At 40.8% G+C, this 24,519-nt stretch overlaps 1 pseudogene; it reads right to left on the reverse strand.

Moving 5' to 3' along the window:
* Nucleotides 1-1,115: 1,115 nt before the first annotated feature.
* Nucleotides 1,116-24,519, reverse strand: part of LOC134337162 (ubiquitin carboxyl-terminal hydrolase 35-like) — a 42,931-nt pseudogene continuing 19,527 nt past the window's right edge.

Here is a 24,519-nt window from a genome sequence, read left to right on the forward strand (position 1 = left end):
TGGAATCACAAAGGAAACAGGCAACTGAGACTTTTCATAAGAACTGACAATATAGGAGCAGGAAAGGGATAGATGCTGAGAGGACATCTCACTTCCGGGGCCTAGATTCTCCCAAGGAATGCAATTTCAGAACAATGGGTGTCCCAATAACGTAGGAGCTGGGGAAAAATTTCTCTTCTTCAGGGGTCTAGAACCTGTGTCATTCTCCACCTCAGACAGTTATGGAGGAGTAGACATCAAATATACTTCAGTCTGGAATAGACAGATGCTGCACTGTAATGGAGTTGAGGCTGTGCTGGGAACATTGGGATTGGCAGAGTTGAGGTCAAGAACAAATCAGCCCTGAATGTGTTGGGGGGTTGAGCAAGATACAAGAGAAATGTGGTGTTAGGGTCTGACTGGCATTGAGAAAATACATATGTGTTCATCAGTGAAATTTGAAAATGTGTCCATTGACATTTGCAAACAAATGTGGTCACTAAACCTGTTCTCACACAGATTGTGTCCTCATGACCTGAGTCTGATCATCATTCCCTCTGAGCAAAAGAACACTGGTGAAGGGGACAGGACCAGTCCATATGGCCATCCCTTGCTGCCTCATCATTTAGTCAGGTCATAGTAACATAATATTGGCCTGAACGACACTTTCTTGCTGTAATCCCATTACTGGAGAACATTCTGAGGGATAAGATATGCACATATCTTGAAGGACAAGAAAAGGAGAAAACCTGCAGATGCTGGAAATCGAAACAACACACACATAGTATTAGAGGAACTCAGCGGGCCAGGCAGCATCAAAGGAAAAGAGCACAGTCGACGTTCAGGCTGTGACACTCCAGACGTGGGTTGATTAGAGGCATTGGCATTGCCTTGTGTATGGTAGATGATGTCTTATGAACTTGATTAAGATTTTTGATGATGCAATATATGAAAGCCATTGAGGGCAGGGCCATAGATGTGATTTATGTGAACTTCTGAAAGTCTTGAATATTCACTTATTTGGCTGCTCTGGAAGGATGGATCACATGGAATCCAATAAGAGCTGGGTAACTGGTGACACCATTGGCTTGATATTAAAAAGTAGAGGGACAAAAAACGAAGTAGAGAATTGTTTCTCAGTCTGGGTACCCATTACTGGTGGTGTACCTTGGGCAATGTTGCTGGGCCCATTGATATTTGGCATCTCTATCAACAATCTGAAAAAGAGCATATGAGACATGATTAATAAGTTTGCAGAAGTTTGTCATACATGTTCTGCACAGCATTGTGGGCCGAAGTGTGTGTATTGTGCTGTAGGTTTCCTATGTTTCTATGTTTCTATGACAGTAAAGTAAAATATATGGTATTGTAGACAGATAATGAAGAAGGTCATTATAAATTACAGGGAGATGGAGAATGTCAAATGGAGTTTAATTTGGATAAGTGCAAGGCATTGCATTTTGCAAGATCAAATCTAGGTAGGACTTTAACATGAATGACAGGGCTCTGGGGAGTGTTGTTGAGCAGAGGTACCTTAGAGCACAAGAACAAGATTAACTGAAAGTGCAGTCACAGGGTGGGAATTAAAGCTTTTGACATAATGGACTACATACTCAGGGCATTATCTTACCTCCTAACTCACCAGGTCCTGTCCACTACCTACAAGGCTCAAGACAGTAGTGTTATGGAATGCTCTCCAGTTGTCTGGATGAGAACAGCTTTAACAACATTCAAGAAGCTCAAAACCATTTGTACTCACATGGGCCTCGCTATGCCTCTGTTTTGTTGGGAATGTGGGACAGTTTTTATTCGAAAACTCACTCAGGCATCCATCCCCAACTTTTTCCATTACATTGTCAAATGCATCAGTGCAGTATCCTGATTTCATGGAAAAACTTGTCAATTTCATCATTGTTATCATATACTTCTACGCTGCCTTGAACAATGATCATATCTGTTATCATGTGATAGTATTTCTGTTGAACCACAGTGAATGCTCATAGAATCTAACTTGGAAGGACAGATACAGATATCAGAAACAAAGTAGTTGATGAGGACAGACACAGCCCTACAATTTGCTTGGACATATATTTTCCCCACAGAGGTCGCTGCAAAATCATTCTGTGACAAGGAACTAATTCCGGATGCTGTAGTCTCCTATTTGCATTTTTCATGGGAATTAATTATTTCAAATGTCACCAATAGTGAATGTTCTTTATATTTTGTTACGTTTGTTTATTTGGAGTCTTGGCAGTCATGTGTTGTTGCTCAGCTGGTGATGCTGAGGAATTAGGAATATTCATTGAAATATGAGGGTCACTTGAACGATCAGATATTTGTAGAATTTGTTCGGTGGTGGAAATGCTAAGCCTGGATCTGTAAAGGCTTCTTCTTGAAAGGCAGCACCACAACAGCAATAACAAAGGATCCAAACCGAATATTCTTTCTGTCAATGTTTTTTTTCTGGACCTCGATCTTCCATACTGCTTGAATATATCTGCCAATGAGAACCCCTTTATGATTCGTTTCTTTATGTAGCTTTCCAATAGGTATCTTATCTACTCTGAACAGTCATGGTGCTGCTGTTAATTAAACCATGGAGGAGATGAAGCTTTCAACAAGCTGCTGGGAGAGATGGTAGGTCTCTGGGTATGTTCCGAGAAAGCAATTAACCATTGAAGCGTCATCATTAATAATTGTAAATCACTCTCATTGAGTAGCATAACAGAATGCCTGGTCAGAAGCCATGATAAGGACTTGAATGACACTGTTCATGTTGCAGGCATTCCCAATTTCCACCAATCCTCTTTTTCCTGTATCCAGTCGTGCACCAAGTATTGAGTACAAAGGTTCAAATGCATTTTTGTGACATTCACACATTCTGATTGAACAGCTGCTTTTGTTTTTCCTCCGTTAGAATTGGAAAATCCTTTATTGCTTCTACAACTGGTTTATATAGGTCAGGGAAGCCTGGAAAAACAGATCACACAGTAATAACAATGAGATGTTTATCATTGACAGCTTATAGAAAAATCTGATTCTTCTTCAGAGTGAATCATTATTAATTTTCGAATGCCAGGTAGAAACACAAGGAATGCTTCCAATGAATGTTGGAAACTCATACATGGCTATGCACTGTTTACTGTTGACAGGGTCATTTGCAGCTTCTAAAATACTTCTAACAATTAATCTCAGAGATCCCTGCCATAACCATAACTTGGTCACTCCACAACTCCCAGAATATTGCTCCATTGTTTGCCTATCAGTAACAGACGAGGCACAAAGCCTTCCCATGGTGGACACATTCCTGTTGTAAATTGATGGCACAATGACAGTCCCTATGCGGGGAAGGCGCAGAGGCTCTCTTCTTGATGGACACACCCAACAAATCCAAATACTCTGAAGGCACTCGAGACAACTCCATTCAGTATACCACATCCAGCCTTGAGGAGTCAGGATGCAACTGAATTGATGACTTGACATGGTTCACAGAAGAACACTCTGAAACATAGGCAGGCCTCTCGGAAACATTAGCATAGGGGCACCCAAACTGGAATGGTACCGGAGAAGCAATTAACCTAAAATTATGAAGTTGTAACTACCAATATATTGCCAGTAAAAAGCATTTGTTCCTCTTGGAACTTATCATGTATTATTGTTTTACAACATTGAATCACAGTAGATTTAATTCAGTGGCTTTTTTGACAGTGATTAACAGAAAGGGACTCTTTCATGTCAAAGTGAAAATATATCTCTACAAAGTGATCTAAATTAATTAAAAAATAAAAAACACAAAATACCTGATTGCATACGTATCACCCCTTTAAAATGACACACCAAAACATCACTGGGGCAGCCAATTGGTTTTAGAAGTCACATAATTATTTAAATGGATATCTCCCGTGGATAATCAAGGTGTTTCAATTGATTGCAGTAAAAGTCCACTTGCATCTGGAAGGTCCAAATGCTGGTGAGACAGTATCCTGGCAAAAAGTACATCATGAAGACAAAAGAACACTCCAAGCAACTCTGTAAAAAGGTTATTGAAAAGTAGAGTCAGGAAAAGGATACAAGAAAATGTCCAAGTCACTGACTATCTCTCGGAGTACAGTTAAGTCAATCATCAAGATATGGCACAGGATTAAGTCTGCCTGGAGCAGACCATCCTCAAAAACTGAGTGACCGTGCAAGAAGGGGAGTAGTGAGGAATACCAGCAAGGGACCTATGACAAATCTGGAGGAGTTACAAGCTTCAATAGCTGAGAATAGAGAGACTGAACATGCAACAACTGTTGCCTGGGTACTTCAAAGTTGCAGCTTTTTGGAGAGAGGCAAAGAGAAAGCCACTGTTGAAAAAAAAGGCTTACATGAAATCTCCACTAGAGATTGCGAGAAGGCATGTAGAAGACTCTGAAGTCAGCTCAAAAAAGGTTTTATGGTCTGCTGAAACCAATATTTAGTATTTTGACCATTGCACTAAACATTATGTTTAACGTAAGCCAAGCACCACACATCAGCAAAACCACTCCATAACTACCTTGAAGCATGGTGGTGGCTACATCATGCTCTGGGGAATTTCACTGCAGCAGGCCCTGAAAGACTTGTGAAGGCAGAGGTTAAAATGATTGCAGCAAAATACAGGGAAATCCTGGAGGAAAACCTAATGCAGTCTGCAAGAAAACAGTGAGTTAGAAGAACATTTGTTTTCCAGCAAGACAATGACCCCAAGGTGTTTCAATTGATTGTAGTAAAAATACACCTATATCTGGAAGGTCCAAATGCTGGTGAGTCAGTATCCTGGCAAAAACTACACCATGAAGACAAAAGAACAGTTCAAGCAACTCTGCAAAAAGGTTATTGAAAATTATTGTCAGGAAATGGATACAAGAAAATGTCCAAGTCTCTGAATATCTCAGTTAAGTACAGTTAAGTCAATCATCAAGAAATGGAAAGAATATGGCACAGCTGTAAATCTGCCTGGAGCAGGCCATCCTCAAAAACTGAGTGACCATGCAAGAAGGGAACTAGTGAGGGAGACCACCAAAGGACTTACGACAAATCTGGAGAACCTAAAAGCTTCTGTGGCTGAGATGGGAGAGACTGCACCGACAGTAAATGTTGCCCGGTTGCTTTGGCCGTTGCAGCTTTATGGAAGAGTAGCAAACAGAAGCCACTAGAGTTTGCCAGAAGGTATGCAGAAGACTTTGAAGTCATCTTCAAGAAGGTTTAATGGTCTAATGAAACCAATATTGAACATTTTGGCCATCGGGCTAAACATTATTTTTGGAGTAGGTCAAACATCGCACATCAGCAAAAATACACCGTCCCTCCCTTGAAGCATGGTGAGGCTGCATCATGCTCTGGGGATGCTTCACTACAGCAGGCCCTGGAAGGCTTGTGAAAGTAGAGGGTAAAATGAATGCAGCAAAATACAGAAAAATCCTAGAGGAAAACTAATCCAGTCTAAAAGAGTACTGTGACTTGGGAGAAGATTAGTTTTCCAGTAAGAAAATGACCACAAACATAAAGCCAAAGCAACACAAGAAAGGCTTAAAAACAACAAAGTTAATGCACTGGAGTGGCCAAGTCTGTGTACAGACCTCAATCAAATTGAGAATTTGTGCTAGTCTTGAAAAGGGCTGTTCACTCACGATCCCCATGCAATCTGACAGAGCTTGAACAGTTCAGTAAAGAAGAAGGTGGAAAACTAGCAGGGTTCAGATATACAAAGCTGATTGTGAAATATTCACACAGACTCAAGGCTGTAATTGTTTCCAAAGATGGTTCTACTAGATACTGACTTTTAGAGGGTGACTACTTATGCAATCAGTAATTTAAGAAACACACACAAGGCAATTTAAAAACAGAGTCCCAAGCAGTCTTTCCAGGTGTGGCGAGACATCCCCCCTGAGTATGTTCGGGTCATATACTGCATCCAGTGTTCCTGGTGTGGCATCTTGTATATTGGTAAGACCTGACGTAGATCGGGAGACTGTATCGCCAAGCATCTAAGTTCCATTCGCCAGAAGAAGCAGGATCTCCCTGTGGCCAACAATTTTAACTCTAGTCCCAATTCCTATTTAGATACTTCAATCTATGGCCCCATCTACTGTTGCAATAAGACCACAATCAGGTTGGAAGAACAACACCTCGTATTCCCTCTGGGTAGCTTCCAACCTGATGGCATGTATATCGATCTCTCAAACTGCTGGTAATAACTGCCCCCCTTCACTACTACCCGACCTGTTTTCCCTCTCTTACCTTATTTCCTGCCTGCTCTTCACTTCCCTCTGGTGCTCTTCCACCCCGCCCCCCCCCCCCACTTTCCTCCTTCCAGTGCCATCTGTCCTCTCCTATCAGATTCCACCTTCTCCAGACCTGTATCTCTTTCACCAGTGATTTCATGCCTCCCCCTCACAGTTTCACCTATCACCTTATTTTTTCTCTATTCACATACGCCCCCGCCCCAATCCACCTCTTGAATCTGCTCCTCATCTTTTTAAAACGTGAAAACTTCCAGTGGGGTTGAATACATTTCATAGGCGCTGTAACCAAAGATTTGGGGAATGCACTAACAATGAAATAAATGGAAATGAATCGAATCCTGGTGACTTCCAATAGTCAACCTGATAGAGACTGCGAGATAATAGATTTGTCTAGTTTCCAACGATCTCTTACCCAGGGCCATAGCAGAGGTGGGTTGGTGGAGGTATACCTTAGGAATCTGGATTTTCTTTGCTAGTCTGGTGTCAAATAAAATTTCCGTGAAATGAGAGGCTGCCAAGGCTCTCACAGAATATTGATGTCTCTCCCAGGATAACAGTGATGGGAAGGCCGCTCTGAGACATGACAAAATGGGAGAAAAGCTTGAGGTGTTCCAGTTCTGCCCTCACTGGACGGCAGGTTTTTCACTCAAAGGCCGGCATTACCGCAGTATCAGCAACACCGCTGCCTCCTACGTCCATCTCGCTCCGCTGGGAGACCCAGGTTCTTCCAAGTTGCATGTGCTCTTCCTGAGATGTCTGCAGGGATCTGCATTGGTTATCAGATTGAGGAATCAGAGCAGTCATTGGGCAGTTCTAAGAATCGGCCTTCCGGGTGAAATCGGCTTCGCTCTCCAGCCTTGTTTCAGAAATATAGTTGAAGATTCTTACGCTGACGTCCTTTAATTCCTGCAGATCCTCAACTAAACCCTGGTTGCAAGAATGTCTTTTAGCTGGTAATGTTATCCTTGGCTGAAAAGAGCAACCAAAACCTACAGTGGCGTGCAGAAGTTTGGGCATCGCTGGTCAAAATTTCTTTTACAGTGAATAGTTAAGTGAGTAGAAGGTGAACTGTTCTCCAAAAGTCATAAAGTTAAAGACAAAGCATTCTTTTCAACATTTTAAGCAAGATTAGTGTATTATTTTTCTTTTATATAATTTTAGAGTGAAAAAAGGAAAGGAGCACCATGCAAAAGGTTGGGCACCCCAGGAGATTTGAGCTCGCGGATAACTTTTACCAAGGTCTCAGACTTTTATTAGTTTGTTAGAGCTATGTCTTGTTTGCAGTCATCATTAGGAAAGGCCAGGTGATGAAAATTTCAAAGTTTTAAAATACCCTGGCTCCTCAAAACTTGTCCCAACAATCAGCAGCCATGGGCTCCTCTAAGCAGCTGCCTAGCACTCTGAAAATTAAAGTAAATGAAGTCCACAGATCAGGAGAATGCTATAAGAAGATAGCAAAGCATTTTCATGTACCCGTTTCCTCAGTTCATAATGTAATTAAGAATTGAAAGTTAACAGGAATGGTGAAAGTCACGTTGAGGTCTGGAAGACCAAGAAAACTTTCCAAGAGAACTGTTGTTAGTCCTGATGAAGGGTCTCGGCTTGAAACGTTGACTGTACCTCTTCCTAGCAATGCTGCCTGGCCTGCTGTGTTCACCAGCAACTTTAATGTGTGTTGCAAGAGAACTGCTCGTAGTATTGCTAGAAAGGCAAATCAAAACCCCTGTTTGACTGCAAAAGATCTTCAGGAAGATTTAGCAGACTCTGGAGTGGTGGTGCATTGTTCTACTGTGCAGTGACACCTGCACAATATGACCTTCATGGAAGAGTCATCAGAAGAAAACCTTTCCTGTGTCCTCAATACATAAAATTCAGCAACAGAAGTTTGCAAGGGAACATCAAAACAAGCCTGATGCAATTTGGAAACAAGTCCTGTGGACTGATGAAGTTAAAATAGAAATTTTTGGCCACAATGCGCAAAGGTATGTTTGGAGAACAAATGGTGCAGAATTTCATGAAAAAAACACCTCTCCAACTGTTAACCATCGGTGTGGATCGATCATGCTTTGGGCTTGAGTTGCAGCCAGTGGCATGGGGAATAATTCACTGGTAGAGGGAACAATGAATTCAATTAACTACCGGCAAATTCTGGAAGCAAATATCACACCATCTGTAAAAAAGCTGAAGATGAAAAGATGGTTTCTATCACAGGATAATGATCCTAAACACACATCAAAATCCACAATGAAAGACCTCAAGAGGCACAAGCTGAGGGTTGTGCCATGGCTTTCACAGTCCCCGAACCTAAACATCATCGAGAATCTGTGGATAGACCTCAAAAGAGCAGTGCATGGAAGATGGCCCAAGAATCTCATAGAACTAGAAGCCTTTTGCAAGGAAGAATGTGATAAGAATCCCTAAACAAAAATTGAAAGACCCTTAGCTGGCTACAGAAAGTGTTTACAAGCTTTGATACTTGCCAAAGGGGATGTTACTAAGTACCGACAATGCAGGGTACGCAAAGCTTTGCTTCGGGCCCTTTTCCTTTTTTGTTATTTTGAAACTGTAAAAGATGGAAATAATAAAGTAATCTTGCTTAAAATATTAAAGAAATGTGTCATCTTTAACTTCATTCTTTCTGGAAATCAAGTCATCTTTTACTCGATTCGCTACTCACTGTAACCGAAATTTTGACTGGGGTGCCCAAACATTTGCATGCCACTGTACTCTCTGCCATTAGGATATACAATCAATGGAATAGTCAGCCATTCCCAGATGCAACTGGATGACTCTGAGCCCCTGGCAGGATGAAACAATACACTCCCCATCATTCTTAAAAAAACAGACATTATTTCAGAATACACTGGAGCGTCCTCCTCCCATAAAGCCAATGCCCGTGAAAGGACCTTGCCTGAGAGGAGGGAAATTATATAGGCCACCTTACTCCTGCTCGAGGAGAACATCCTGGGTTTTAATTTAAAAACTTGTGATCATTGACTGCAAAATCCACAGCAAGACTCTAAGACCCCATTGCAGTGCTCCAGGGCTGGCAGATTAATTGACTCTACACGGTAGTTCTGGGAACATGTAGCAAGACACATTGGCGATTGCTTGACATCAGAGTCCATCTGCGATTATGCAAGTATGACATGGTGAAGTTGCTCATGTCGTCCAACTACCTGTCCCTGGCCACTGCTGGTCCACAGACACACACACACACAGAAACACACACACACAGAAACACACACACACACACACACACATACACACAAGTCTATCTAGTTTCTGTCTGTCCACTTTATTTATTTTTATTTGTTTATTGACAGTGCAGAATTGGTCCTCCGAGCCCTTAGCGTTATGCTGTCCAGCAAACTAATTTAAACTTAACCTGGTTTAACCATTTGAAAAAAAACATCTGCAGCCCCAGCAGGAAGTGAGCTGTTATTTTAAGGCAAGGGGCTGGCCAGAACAGAGACAAGACGTTACCATCTGATTTTAAACATTACCCAAATATCATAGTTTCTGTTCTACCTGTTCTATTTTCAGAATCTGTTGGGCACTGACAGTTTAAAGAGACATCATCTTTGTTGCTGTCCTTGAATTGTGACAGTCAGAAAGAGAATTGTTTCAGACATTCTGCCATGTTCCTTGTCTGAGTAACTTTCTGGTGGATGCTGTGGAGTATGTCTGAATGTATGAGTTTTACATCATCAACATTTTCCATCATTCCTTTAGAACCTGAAACTTAAACGTCTCTTAAAAAAGTGGATAATCCAATTTAAGCTGCTCCCCTGTTTCACCATTCAGAATATGAATGATATGAGATCAAAGTTTTCCAGAACGAGAGACGAGAGAGAGAGAGAGAGAGAGAAAGAGAGAGAGAGAGAGAGAGAGAGAGAGAGAGAGAGAGAGAGAGAGAGAGAGAGAGAGAGAGAGAGAACAATCCTGCTGAGTGTCTTGTGTTCTCTTCTCCAAGAAATTTCAGATAATCCTAATTTTGCCACAAGAAATTTGAAAGGACTAGGAGAAAGTTTCTGTGTAAGTAAATGAGAAATTATTTCAGAGAACTTTTTTATGTGTCAGGAGGCCATGTAACTATGTGAATAAGCTCTGTGAAGGAGAGAGCTCTGTCAGATCTGACTACTTATTGTTTCTGCCTGTTTTGTTTGGCCTGAGTGTTTAAGATGAATTACACTGCAGAGCCTGAAGGTATTTAAGATTGTTTTTCATCAAGAATCTTCATAAAATTATCTTTTTGTTGTTTTTTGTTCTGCCTTAAGCTCACATTTTATCCTTTCTTATCTGTTTCCTTCCCTTCTTTACTGAAGCAAATAATGACATGGTTATTACAAACTTTTTGCAGTTCTGCTCAATGCGGTGTACAATGTAAGGGTCTCTAAATCCAGGTGTAAGTTTCACACTTATTAAATGTCATTGATTCCAAACTGGTACTTTAGGAAACAATTTGGAGTGATTTGAAATATTCTCGTCCTATTTTGGAATAATCACTTCCCAGCAGGCTAGGCCTTACAATGATCATGTATTTTTTATTTTTAATATATTATCCAATTGTTAATACTTAAATTACTCAAGAAAAGGGATGGATTGATGGGCTAAAAATGGCTGAAATGAGGTACAACATTCGACATTGACAAAAAGATTTTCTTGAATGCCTGTGTAAACCATTTAGAGTTTAGAGCGCAAATCTCAGGAGAATAGCTTGTGAATATTTCAACCTTTTCGTTAGCGCGCACTCGCTTGGCTGAACCATCATTGAGGCTGGGGATTTTCTCAGAGCCTCCTGCTTCATAATGCATTGTGGTAAGACTCAGAGGATTGATCTGATCCATTGGAAATGAAGTCTCTCAGATCTGCACAGTAGATGCTGTGTTTGTTATTTAATGTCATGTAGTCCTGTGTTGCGTCCTCAACACTGTGAGGCATCATCAGTGATGGGACAGACTGGTGCTGCTCCCAAAATTCCAACAGCGCTCATCATTCCACTGGAGTAGAAGCTCTGGCTGGACAGTGAAGGAGGGTTAGGAAGTGTATGGTCACTCACTTTCTTTGAAGAAATAAAAGGGTAGATTACTTTGCAAATGGAGCAACAATTAAAATCTGATATACAAAGGGACTTGGGAGTCCTTGTGCAGGATTGCATAAAGGTTAATTTGCAGGTTCAGTTGGAACTAAGGAAGGCTAATGTGATGTTAGCATTCATTTCAAGAGGACTAGAATATAAACGCATGGATATAATGCTTAGGCTTTATAAAGCACATGTAAGGCCTCTCTTGGAATTTTGTGAGCAATTTTGGGCCCAATATATAAGACAGTATGTACTGATACTGGAGAGGGTTCAAATGAATTACACAAAAATGATTCCAGGACTGAAAGATTTGTCATATGAAGAGCATTTGATGGCTATGGGCCTGTAGTCACAGGAATTCTAAAGAATAAGGTGTGACCTCATTGAAACCTATTGAATGTTGAAATGCTTTAACAAAGTGGATGTAGAGAGCTTGTTTCCTATGATGGGAGGAACTAAGACCAGAGGACACATCCTCAGAATAGAGGAGCATCCTTTCAGAATGCAGATGAGGAGGAACTAATAGCCAGAGAGTGGTGAATCTGTGGAATGTGTTGCTGCAAGTACCTCTGGTGGCCAAGTCATTGGGTATATTTAAGACAGAGATTGCTAGATTCTTGTTTTGTCAGAGCATGAAGGGATATGGGAAAAGGTAGCAGATAGGGGCTGAGAAGGAAAATGGATCAGATATGATGGATTGATGGAGCAGATATGATGGCCCACATGACCTAAATCAGTTCATAAATCTCTGGGCTTATGATATAAAATCATGAAATGCTCTCCACTGGCTGGTTTGAGTGCAAATACCACTTGTCACTTATCAGGTCATGGCTGAATTTAATCAACATCTGGGTGGCAAACAGGTTGGGACTGCAACATCAGCTGAAAGGTTGCAAGTGGAACTGAACATTCTGCATATGACAGGGAACATCCCACTTCTGCCTTTATGATGGGAGGAAAGTCAGTGATGAAGCAGTTGGGGTGAGGACTCTGCCTTGAGGATAGCCTGCAATGATGATAAACAGAAGAGAGTCTGCAAATCCATCATCCTGCAGTGATATCTTTGTTCTGGGTACTTCACTTTCCATTGTGCAAAGCATAGCTCCAGTAATAGTCTAGAGTAGTATAAGCAATAAGCCAAATCCACCCTCACCCCTCACCATTCTGGTTATGTCCTGTCCGGAAAGACTCTCTGGAGCTCTGGGCCAAGTGGTGTGCTGGCAGGGGAAAGGATCCCTTGGTGTCTTGAGTATTGAATCAAGGCACAGTGAAGTCTCATAATATCAGGTGAAACATGGACAGATAGACCTCCTCCTGCTTACAATCTCCTGGCCTCCCTCCTTTGATGAATCAATGTTCCCCATGTTAAGCAAGTACTGAGAGAAGCAAGGACACAAAATGTTCTCTGGGACTTTAATAACCATCGCAAAGGGTGGTTTGCTTGCATCACCACAGTTTCAGTTGTCCAAGTCCTGAAAGACAGAGCTTCCAGACTGAGCCTGCCACAGACAATGAATGAACAAGAGCAGTGAGAAACATATTTAAACTCAACCTCACTAGTGCACTGTTGGCAGATGCTTTTGTCAATGATTGTACTGGCAGAAGTGATCACCCAGAGGATGTAAATTAGATGGCACTGAACAGAATAAATCTCTTCATTTCTCAATTCCTTTGATTTCAATGGAAAAGAAACCAACCTTTGGCATGTAATGAGGCTGAACTCTCTGTCACATGGTTAAACCATCAGGCCTCATTAATGTTGCCTTCTGCACGATTTCAGTGAATAAATCTGTGGGGTGAATTTGCTTTGACAACTAACATGGCACAATTTCAGAAGCAATTCTTCTTCTCCCTGCCATAACTCAAGGGTAGCGACAGAGATAATGTCCCTTTAAATGTCAAGAGCTTGACAGATTCTTAAAATAATATGAGGCCAAACAGAAACTGTGATATTTGGATAATATGATACAAAATGCAAATGTAAATGTTCTGGGCTGTCCCTCTCCTTAAAATAACAGCTTCTATCCTGCTGGGGCCACAGATGTTTGCTATTTTCATATCCAGACAGCAGATGATATGATCAGCACCAAAGCTCCTTTTTTTAAATGGCGAGGCATTTTTATTGATAAAATTGATCATTAAAATGGTTTCTTTCTCCAAATTTGACACAGTTCAATAACATTCAATTTCCCATGGAATTCTTTCTCAGTGTTCCGATAGATTTTCTTCCATTCATAATTTTGTCGAATTTGATTTAGCTGATTTGTGATAGTGATAGCTTTCATAGTCCTCTTTTCATTCCAAGGATCCTAAAGTTTATGTTAAATTTTTATCAATGACTGGAATATAAGGTCTTAATATTCTACAGTTCATTAATTACAAATTGGAATATTAGAGTCAAATAATATTAATGTATTAGTACTATCAAAAATACCACACTCTATAGTGTGAAGAATGATAACTTATGATTGAAACACTGGTAGCAAAAAATTATTGCCTCAGATGCGAAAATATTGTCTAAACAATACCTAAGGAGATCAACTATATTCTCTCTATGAGGGAAAAGTTTTATAATAAGACCAGTATTTAGTTTCACTGGTATGTTGAAATTAGTTTTTTTACCTGAACGCTACATTACAATATCTAATAATAATGAACTATAAATTTCAATTAGGGATATTTATTTTTCTAACCCCTTATGGGTGGTGTACATGTGTGTACAAGATTACAGATATTATTGCTGTAATTTTTTGCAGCCACTGTCCCAGTCCAGGTGTCACACCCCCAAGTGCTCCTGTCACCACTGGGAATGCTTTGGCTTTAACCTTCCACATTCTTTCTATCTACACATTTAAGCCCTGCATTTTTCTGCAGTTTCTCATATTCTTTCTTCCCAATGATTCTTCCATTTGGGATTGCCACAGCTATTACTATTGCTTTCTTCTGTACCTTCTCCAATATTACTATGTCTGACTGGCTGGCCAGTACCTGCTTATCTGTCTGTACTTGGGAGTCCCACAGATTCTTACTTCTCTCATTCTCCACTACCTTCTCAGGTTTTTCCCATTTGGACTGGGGAGCATCCAATCGATACTCAGCAAAGCTGTTCCCATAGATAATTAGTGCAAATTGGTTGTGCCATTCAGTGTACATTGTCCCTGCCTGCATCTTGCATCCTACTACTATATGCTGGATGGTTTCAGCAAATTTCTGGCACCGTCTGCATCCTGGGTCTTTTCTTGTGTCATAGAACCCTGTTTCTAATGCTCTTGTGTAGCCGTGAGCAGCAGCTCGATGCTGTCCCTCAGCCCTGCCATTGGTAGGACTTTCTTATATCAGCCACCTCTGAAACTAACCCTAAGGCAATATATATAAAAGATTAAAGTAAATAACTAGTGCAAAATGAGAGGAGAAAATATCGACATGGTGTTCATGGGTTCATTGTTCATTCAGGAATCTGATGGCGGAGGGGAAGAAGCTGTCGCTGAAACATTGAGTGTGTGTCTTCAGACTCCTGTACTTCCTCCTTGATTGTAACAACGGAGAGAGGACATTTCCTGAGTGATGGGTCCTTAATGATGGATGTTGTCTGTTTGAGTCATCTCTATTTGAAGGAAATGTCTCAGCCCTTCCAATGCTGATCCCACAATGAGGACTGGTCTGTGTTCTGTCAAATTCCATAATCAATTGCTTGGTCTTACTGACATTGAGTGCAAGGTTGTTGTTATAACGCACATCAATCAGGTGATGTGTCTCATTCCTGTATGCTTCCGCATTGCCATCTTTTGTTCTGTCACCTTCATTGTTTTGGACTGTTTTTCTTAAAGAACTACTAATAACGGCCCGTCTTACAAGATTAAGAAGTTTTTTTTTACAAAAAAGAGAGTCACAATGGAAGGTTATTGGATCTGCCAGTGATAATAAATATGAATATCATTCTGATTCCGGCTTTGGTCTTTTGATTAGAGTCCAGCTTGTTGATTCCATTTTTCTAGTTTTACATTTCCTTACACTGGCTTTTATGTTTGTATAATTAAAAGGACTCTGCAGAGAGTCAAGCTACATAAGCCAGTTGGGCCAGACAACATCCCAGGCTGAGTACTCAGGAAATGTACACATCAGTTCACTGACCTCTTCACAGACACCTACAACACTTCATTATCCCCACATGCTTCAGATTAGCTAACTGGTAATGGCACATGGCAGAAACACCACTCCTGCGAGATGGACACTGACAAGTATGCTTACCGACAGACCCACTCTATGTCAGATGGCAGCATCTGTCAAGCATGTGGTTCTGGTACACTGAGAAAACAGGACCCATGTATCAGAAAGCTTTTTCTGGATTTCAGCTTGACATTCAACACCATTGTCACAAAGATCTTTGTTAACAAACTCTTAGTCTTCACTCTAAATGCACCATGTGCAACTTGTTATAGGGTTTCTCAATAAAGAGACCTCAGATTGTCAGGATGCACAACTGCTCGTCAGTCTCCATCATCTCCAACATGTGCATCCACCACATCGCAGGGTTGTGGGCTGAGCCCATTGCTCTGCACTCTGCTCACACATTGAGGTCTCGTATCAGGCAAATTACTTCTTTCTCAATGTCAGCAAAACAAAGATTATTGACATCAGGAGAACTCACATCACATTGCCAGCATAGCACTGGAAACTGCAAGTAGTTTCAAACTCCTAGGAAAGCACATCTTGTACAGCCTCTCATGGTCCCAGAACACAATCCACACTATCAGGAAAGATCACCAACATCTCAAATTTCTGGGCAGTCTAAAAAGAGCTGGATCCTGCACAACCTCACTCATGTCTTTCTATGAATGCACAGTCGAGACCTTTTTAACAAACTTTATCATGTGTCGGATGGAAACTGCACTGTCGTGAACAAGAAATTCTCTGCAATGGGTATGCCCAGTGCATCACCAACACCAGCCTACCTGCCATAGAGGACGTATATGCAGGAAGATGCTGGTAAAGAGCCAGTAATATCATGAAGGATCCCACCAACACTGACATTGACTGTTTCCGCTACTCCCATCTGGGAGGTGGCTACATAGCATCCATGCCAGGATGGCCAGACTGAAGAACAGTTAATTTTCACAAGCAATAAGGATGATCAACACTTCCACCCGTGAACCCTCACCTCCACACCCCCAACTACTTTATCATTTCATATCAGAGTCACCTTCTGTACAAACACCCCTGTACTTAGCGTCAGTTTATGGACGTTCAATCAATCTAGATATATAACCTATCTCGTGTACTCATATTTATTGTTTCTTTTAGTATTGTGTTCTAAATCTTGTTTGCTTTTTGTGTTGCATCAGATTTGAAGTCACAATTATTTCATTTTCCTCTACACATTCATAGTGGCTGGGAATGACAATGTTGAATCTTGAATACTGAATATCTTTATCCGCGGATGTTTAGCAACTGGTAGTGTATCTGTTTCAACTAAATATTGGCCAAAGTGAAGTGTGAATTGGTAACTTCTCTGAGGTTTGTTATCAGGGACCAGTCTGAGTGCTTTTCCAATATGAATGTGAAGCATTTACTCACAACCTTTTGTTATTTTTCTGCTTTGTTTGCTGGATCACACTGGACTTATCTGACCTCTACTATGATGAACATCTAATAAAACCAGCTGTAACCATAAATTTGGCAACACATTTTGACTCCCGAAGAATCACCTGGGCAATATCATCTCCAGATCTAACCAAAGCTATAAAGGGAGTTGTACTGTATTGGAGATAGATGCTGTCATGTTATCTCAGTGACCAGACATTACAGAAACAAGTGAAGAAACTGGGAAATATCAGTCAATTATCTACGTTATTAAATGCACAAAAACCTGGAGGTTTTAGTAGGGAGATACCAGTGCTAAATTCACTGTCTCAGACTCAGAGGTCATCAGAAGAAGCTAAGTAATAGTGAAACAGAATGTTTACTGGACATAGTGAGGGCAGAGGTATTCAGAAGAAGCTAAGTAATAGTGAAACAGAATGTTTACTGGACATAGTGAGGGTTTATGGCACCTCAGACCAGCATATTATAAATGACATTACATCCCCCTGCCAACTACCCACAATCCTGCAGTTTCAGATATTTATCTGGCTCCCTTCTAATTATTTCAATTTATTCTCCCTGCACTAATATATTGGCTGTGATATTTAGACAGTGACAGAGACAGATCTAACTCAAGTGAACTCACGTGTGGCCACAGATCACACAACCTTTTTCAGACTCAAACCATTCATGTTTTAGTTACTTTCTCTCAAAAGCTAAACAGTCAGAATACTACCTAACACAGCCCATTAGTCAAATTTTCTAGGGTCAAAGATCACATATATCATCTATTAACTAGATATTTCCAATTCAGGATAGTTTGTGACTTGGATGTAAACTTGCAGGTGGCATTTCCTGCTAGTTCTGCCCTTGTGCACTTGGTAGTAGAGTTGAATAGTTTCAGATGTGTTGTCTGAGTAGCCTCTGGAAGTAATAGCAGGACATTTTGTCAATGGACAACACGACATCCATTGTATACATGTGGTGGATAGAATGAATATTGATGTTTTTTTTGTTTAAGCCTATCACCCTCTTAGATCATAGGCTACAGGCACAGTCCACTGTCCTGACCAGTCATCAAAGTTGTACCCAGGTGTAACACATCTTCGAAAACCCCTCCTCCCAGGGATGAGGAATTTGAAAATTCTGTCAGTGCTTCTGTAGCTCTCAGATTTTACGAGCTAACCTCACGACAAACAACTTCATTGTGGGGCTTCTGACCATCCATGGTGGAGTTTCCATGGTTGGTGGTGGAAATTGGCCTGCCTTGTCCTAGATGGTGTTGAGATTCTGAAATGATTTTGGACCTGTACACATCTTCTAAAGTGGAGAGTATTCCATTTTGTTCTTGTCTTCGATGTTGTAGAGTAAATGGTGGAAAGGTATTGTGAAGGTCATGGCACTGAATTTCATGGGTAGGTAGCTTTACATATTCTTCTTGGGCATGACCCTAGTCTGGCACATCTGTCATGTGAAGAATACTTGCCCCTTATTAGCCAAATTCTTGTATGTTGTCCAGGACATGCTACATGTATTTATGAACTGGTGGTTGATCTGAAGAGTTGCAATCATCAATCCACATTATTTCTTCTGTTCTTACAATGGAAGGAAGGTCATAGATGAAGCTTTTAAACATTGTTGTGTTGAATATACTGCATGAGTTCTCCTGCATATATTCCATGAGAATCTCCTGCAAAGACATCCTGGGAATGGAAACACTGACATACAACAACGACAACGGTATTCTTAGTGAGTGTAATGATTCCAATCATTGGTGTACTTTCATCATGATACCCGTTAACTTCGGTGTTAACAGATCTCATTGATGTTGCGATTGGTCAAATTCTGCCTTGATAATGAGAGCAGTCAATCTAATTTTTACCTCCAGAATTCTGCTCTTTGGTCAATGTTTGACCTAAGGCTATGGTGAGTCATAGACTTACACAGAACAGAAATCGGACCCTCAGACTATCATGTCCATGTCAAATAATTTAGTTTTCTCTACCAGCCCAATTTACCTGCTTTTGGGCTGTAATCTTCTCTGCATTTCAAGTGTTTGTCAAGACTTTCTGCCTCTACCACTTCCACACAAGTCATGTTCCAGTCTCTAAGTGGAAAGTTCCCCTCAGGTTTCCTATAAATGTCCTACCTCATTGGTTTAAGGCTCTCGATCCACTGTAGAAATTTCCTTATGTCTACACTGTCTCCCCCTTGTAATTTTCTGTCCCTCTATCAACTCTGAGGCTTGACCTCACCAAGTTCAAAGGAATCAAACTCAGTTGATCAAATCTCTTGTTATACCTGAACATTCAATCAATTATTCAGACATGCTTTCCTACAAATATCACCATGCTGACTATGTACCAGTCAGAACAATCTTAACAAGATTAAACAGAAAGCACCAACAATTAAAGTTTCAAGTTGAGACAACAATTAACAAACACATGTGCTCTAGAAAGCTCCGAGCCCAATGCTCCCTGGATCACTGCACAGGCCCCAAAGAGCTCAAAACAAATATGCTCCTTAATATCACTGTCCCTTGCCCTAAACTCTCCATTTACTATGGATTTATCCCTTTCTGAATAGAGTTGAGATGTATCCATTGAAGATCTCTCTCACATCCCCTGACTCCAAGCAGAGTTTCCACTTTGCCCCAACAGGAAACTATGCTTTCCCTATTTACTGCTTTTCACCTAACATACTTGTAAAATGCCTTGGGATTCTTGTTTACCTGTGTGTTAAGTGTGTTTAATGGCTTAATGGCTCCTCTTTGCTCTTCTAAGATCTCATCTATGTCCTCATATGCAAGAATCTGTTCTATTTCCAATCATATAAACCAGCTATGTGCTTCTTTCATTGCTTCATTAAGCCCTTCATATACCTTGATATTGATGATTTCTTAATCTAGCCATCTATTCCATTCACCTTTATAGGAGCATGTTAGCCCTGAGCACTCACTCTCCCACTTTTCAGACACCCTGACTAGTTAGATGTTGTTTGTACCCAAAGCAGCTTCTTCCACTCAGCTTTACCTTTTACTGAAATGGCTTTCCCTGAGAAGTGTGAACACTTCACAAATCGGCATTGAAACGTACAGAACTCTTTCCACTATCACCAAAATGCTGCTTATTGACATTTCTACCACTTCTTGAGACTCACTCCTAAGATAAGGTGGTGTACGGACCATTCCCAGTAGGACTACCAAGTTATGGCAGAAAAGAATCATCAATGCGCTTTACAACATTCACCCATCTAATCCCCTCACATTGAGGCATCCCAGTGCACTCTGCGGCAGTTAAAAACACCACTACATAAATCCCTTGCTAATATGCACATTCTATAATATGAATTCCCTTTATTTATTGGTTCTTCTATCTCCTACTGACTTGTCTGAATATCTAAAGCCAAATAATTCTGTGAAAATCCACGTGTGGTTCATTTATCAAATTATTGCCGTGTAAGTGATGTTTAATACCATTGTCCATGAAATGTTCCACGTTTGCTGATGAGTGAGAACCAACTAAAAATACAGAAATTAGCTGGATTTGATCTGTGCGACATTTGATGAACAGAACAAATTTGACTATTATTCCCCATTGACAAGTAGAGAAAAATCTTGTATCTGTTCAGAAAGCTGGGATGCCAAGTCCCAAGTAATTTCACTCACTACCCAGACCCAATACGGCAGATACATAATTTAGTACAAAGTCAGTTTGTAGTGGTGGGACTCCAAGCCAGATCCAGTGATGGACAATGAGGTTCCGAAACAGAGTATATTTTGTGTCCTTGTTACATTCAGTATTTCTCTATGAAAGAAGAACTTGTTGGGAAGGCCAATATTCACTAAAGTAAAGAGGAACGAGAGGATTTTACAGTAATTTTTAAAATTTCAGTAAGACTGGACAGAACCATTCTGAGGGAGATATCATCAATCACTGAAGAGGCAAAAACGAGAGGTGGAGTCCAAGTTATTAACATATTCAAGAAGAAGGTGGGTACATTTCTCAGTGCTGAATAAATGAAGAAATTTGGGGATTAAGGAACGGGTTCGGAAGAAGATAATCAGCCATGGTCATGTCAGATGAGACAGTAGGTCCAGGGGACTGAATGGCCTACTACTGTTCCTAGTTGCACTGTGTCCATGTCCCTCTCTGCAGCCTGTTCCACCACATCACCAGCCTGCCACTGCCACCTTAATTTATATTGCTATCATCTTCAGACTGCACTGGCCCGAAAAGTTTTGTTTCACCTGCAAATCAGGAGGTTGTGTCCACTGAACCCAAGTGCAGCACAATAAAAGAAATAGACAAACGGATGGTGGTCATCATAATTATCACTGGGGTACTCACTCACACCTACCTCCAGTCTGATAAATAACTTGTTACTGCTACTCTCTATTATTATTGCTGTATCCTTTTTAGGTTCAGATACACATTGTCAGACCTGTTGTTATTATACCTGCCTATGACATCTCTTTCGATATACACACTGCACTCTGCATGAAATTACTCCTCAGGTCCCTTTTAATTCTTTCCGCTTTCACTTTCAACTTAGGCCCCCTAGTGTTTATTTCCCCATCACTTGGAAAAGGGCCTTCTGGATTTGCACTATCTATACTCCCACTTCATTTTTTATAACTTTGTAAGTCCACACTTCATTCTCCCCACTTTAAGGAAAAGGTCCTCACCTACCCAACCTCCTCCTAAAACCCTCAGATATTACCAACATTCTCAGAGACTGTCTTTGCTCTCTTTGCAGCTTAATGATGTTGTTCCTATAACAGTGCAATGAACACTGTACACAATACTCCAGGTACCACCTCACCCATGACTTTTAACTGTAATATAGTGTCCTGAAACCTATATTTGATGGTGTGACTGATTTGGCTAGTGTGGCAACTGACTTCTTTTCAATCCTTTATAGCTGTGCCAATATTCTGGACACTATATAATATTGCGTATTGGTCTTTCTATTCCACAACTTTCAACAGAGGCCGACCATTTTCTGTGATTGTCCTATCCTAGTATTATTTCTCAAAACATGGTACCCTGGTGGCAAGGTGGAAATACCTCTCTAACAAAGCAGATGTATGCCACTTGTACCCTCTGTTAGCCTACAAGTCATCCTTGGGCAAGGTGTAACCGTTACCTAACACCCCCCGCCCTGATCATGGTCAAGAGAAGCCATGAGAGCAGCTGATTGATGCTAGTATGAGTAGCAGGTAAATATCACAACTCCAGGATACGGTACCACTGACCCCAGGCAGACAATCTCTGAAAAGTTTTGATCATGGCTGGGGTCACACAGCTTGGAAAAACACTGTCTAGAAGAAGGCAATGGCAAACCACTTCTGGAGAAATATTTGCCAGGAACAATCTTGGTCACGGAAAGGCCATGATTGATCACATCATTCATGGCGCAAAACAAAGAACGTAAAAATCAAAAACCTTATAGCTATCTGGATTGAACACCATTTGCCATTCTTTTCACCACTTATCCAACGGACCAATGACCCCTGTGTGTTTTGACAAGCTTTTGTTTCAGTCATCGATGGCCCAGCAAATCTTCACCACCATTACAATTATATTGATCTCATTAGTCAATATTTCAGGATGTTCACAGGCATAGATTGTTATAGAAACAAATCCAACTGTGGTAAATACAGAGCAGTCACCTGACTCACCACCACATGGGGGATAAATGACAGAATTCTCCTCAATCACCTTCATCAGTGACCGTAGAGCTGCTCCCTGAATCACAGTGTGAAATTCATTCACCCACAGAACAGGGGACATGATCTTCACTGTATGACTATTCCACTGACTCCATCAATCAAGAGGGTCTATAGAACATACTTCTCAAATTTGGTTCACAATCAAATTCAGTTCTATCTTAGATTTACTCTACAAATGTTTAACAACAGATTCATTATTTGTGAAGACCAGTATCAATCTTGCAGACTTTCCTGAACATTTTTCTCAAACTGTCTTGCTCCTATGTTGCACCTCAACTCCAACAACATTTCTGCAGGAGTGCAGATAATCCCCAGAACTAACAGGAAACACTTAACCAACATGACTGCACTTTTGGACCAAAGTTTCCCAAACTCACTAGCCAGCCTGCTTTGTACAGGTGATTCCAGCATTTATACATACACAAAGAAATGCTCACCCTTTTATTGAGGAATACTACATAATTAACCTTCTGCTCAACTGTCACATAACTCACAATTCACTAGGGGACACAGGTCACTATCTTTTCAGATACACCTGAGCTGTAGCTCAATTACAGAAGATATCTTAAGGGACTGTAAACAACCACCAACAGTACCTCCACAAAATTATCTGCAGGGACAGTTGAACTAATGCCAATCTTCTCAGTCAAACACTTGCAGTTCTAAGTCCATAGTTACATGAAGTTCTGTATGCTGGACAGGGAAGGTTGTTCATATACCTGAGTCCATTGTGTTGAATTAATATCACGTATTCCAAGCTCTGCCATGGGAAAAGTTTGCCTGGTAGACAGAAAATAAGATTCAAATGTGTGTTCAAAACCTCTTTGAAGAATGGCAACATCCTCAATGACTTCTGGAGAGTCTCCTGCCTATGACCAATGTAGGTGAAAATGAGCATTTGGATTTGAGAAGGAAGAAACTCAAGCCCATGAATCAGGAGTACATTGTGGTCCTGTATCAGTGGTGAAGAGAGCAGAAATTCTCACAGATTGCACACTCCCCACCTGTCAACCTCCTCCTGCCTCATCCCCAAAAGTGTATGTGGTTCTCACATTAACCTCCTTAGCTGCTTCAGATCCCACAAAAGCTGAATAGATGTAACTTATCACAATACCATCAGCACACAGTTCATCAGTTTGTTCATTAACATCTTGGATTTGCCCATTCCATAAATCTTGTGTGAAGCTTCTTGTATTTTATCATTATTTCTCCTTTCTATAACAATGTTTATTTCTGCTCTGGAGATATTTATCTCACATTATTCCTTTTTCGACCTTTCATCTTTCATCTGCATTAAACAACACCGGTCACAATTCTGGCCGCTCGGTCCGGCCGGAACTGTTTACACCAACACACCTCTCCCTCCCATACACACACACACACAAACCCATGAACAGATCCTAATCACCCATGGTCTTCAGACATCCTTCTGCACTATTAATTCAGACAAACATTGATCTGTACATTACTACACCCACAAAGTGAAGCAGGGGAATTAATCACCATTCTTGTTCTGCTCCCTAATATTCCTACTACCTCCTTAAATTCTGGCTGTTTACAGTATTCTGCTTCACATTCACAATGTACTATGTGACATTCATACGGAATGTAACCAGGCCCTTCAGCCCAAACTGTCAATAGTAACCATCAAGCCTGTATTTAGTCGAACTATGCACTAATCCCATTCCATTTCCTTAACTTAACATTCTATTCAAGTTCCCTTAGATTGTACCAGTGCCGACAAATAAATGGGGCAATTTACAGCAGCAGTTAATCTACCAAACTACACTTCTTTAACATGTGGAAGGAAACTGCAGCATACAAAGGAATACAGTAGGGATATAGTCCTGGTGGAAGTAAATTGGTTTAGTTTA

The sequence above is a fragment of the Mobula hypostoma genome, chromosome 24 (genome assembly GCF_963921235.1).
Source record: "Mobula hypostoma chromosome 24, sMobHyp1.1, whole genome shotgun sequence".
Lineage (NCBI taxonomy): Eukaryota > Metazoa > Chordata > Chondrichthyes > Myliobatiformes > Myliobatidae > Mobula > Mobula hypostoma.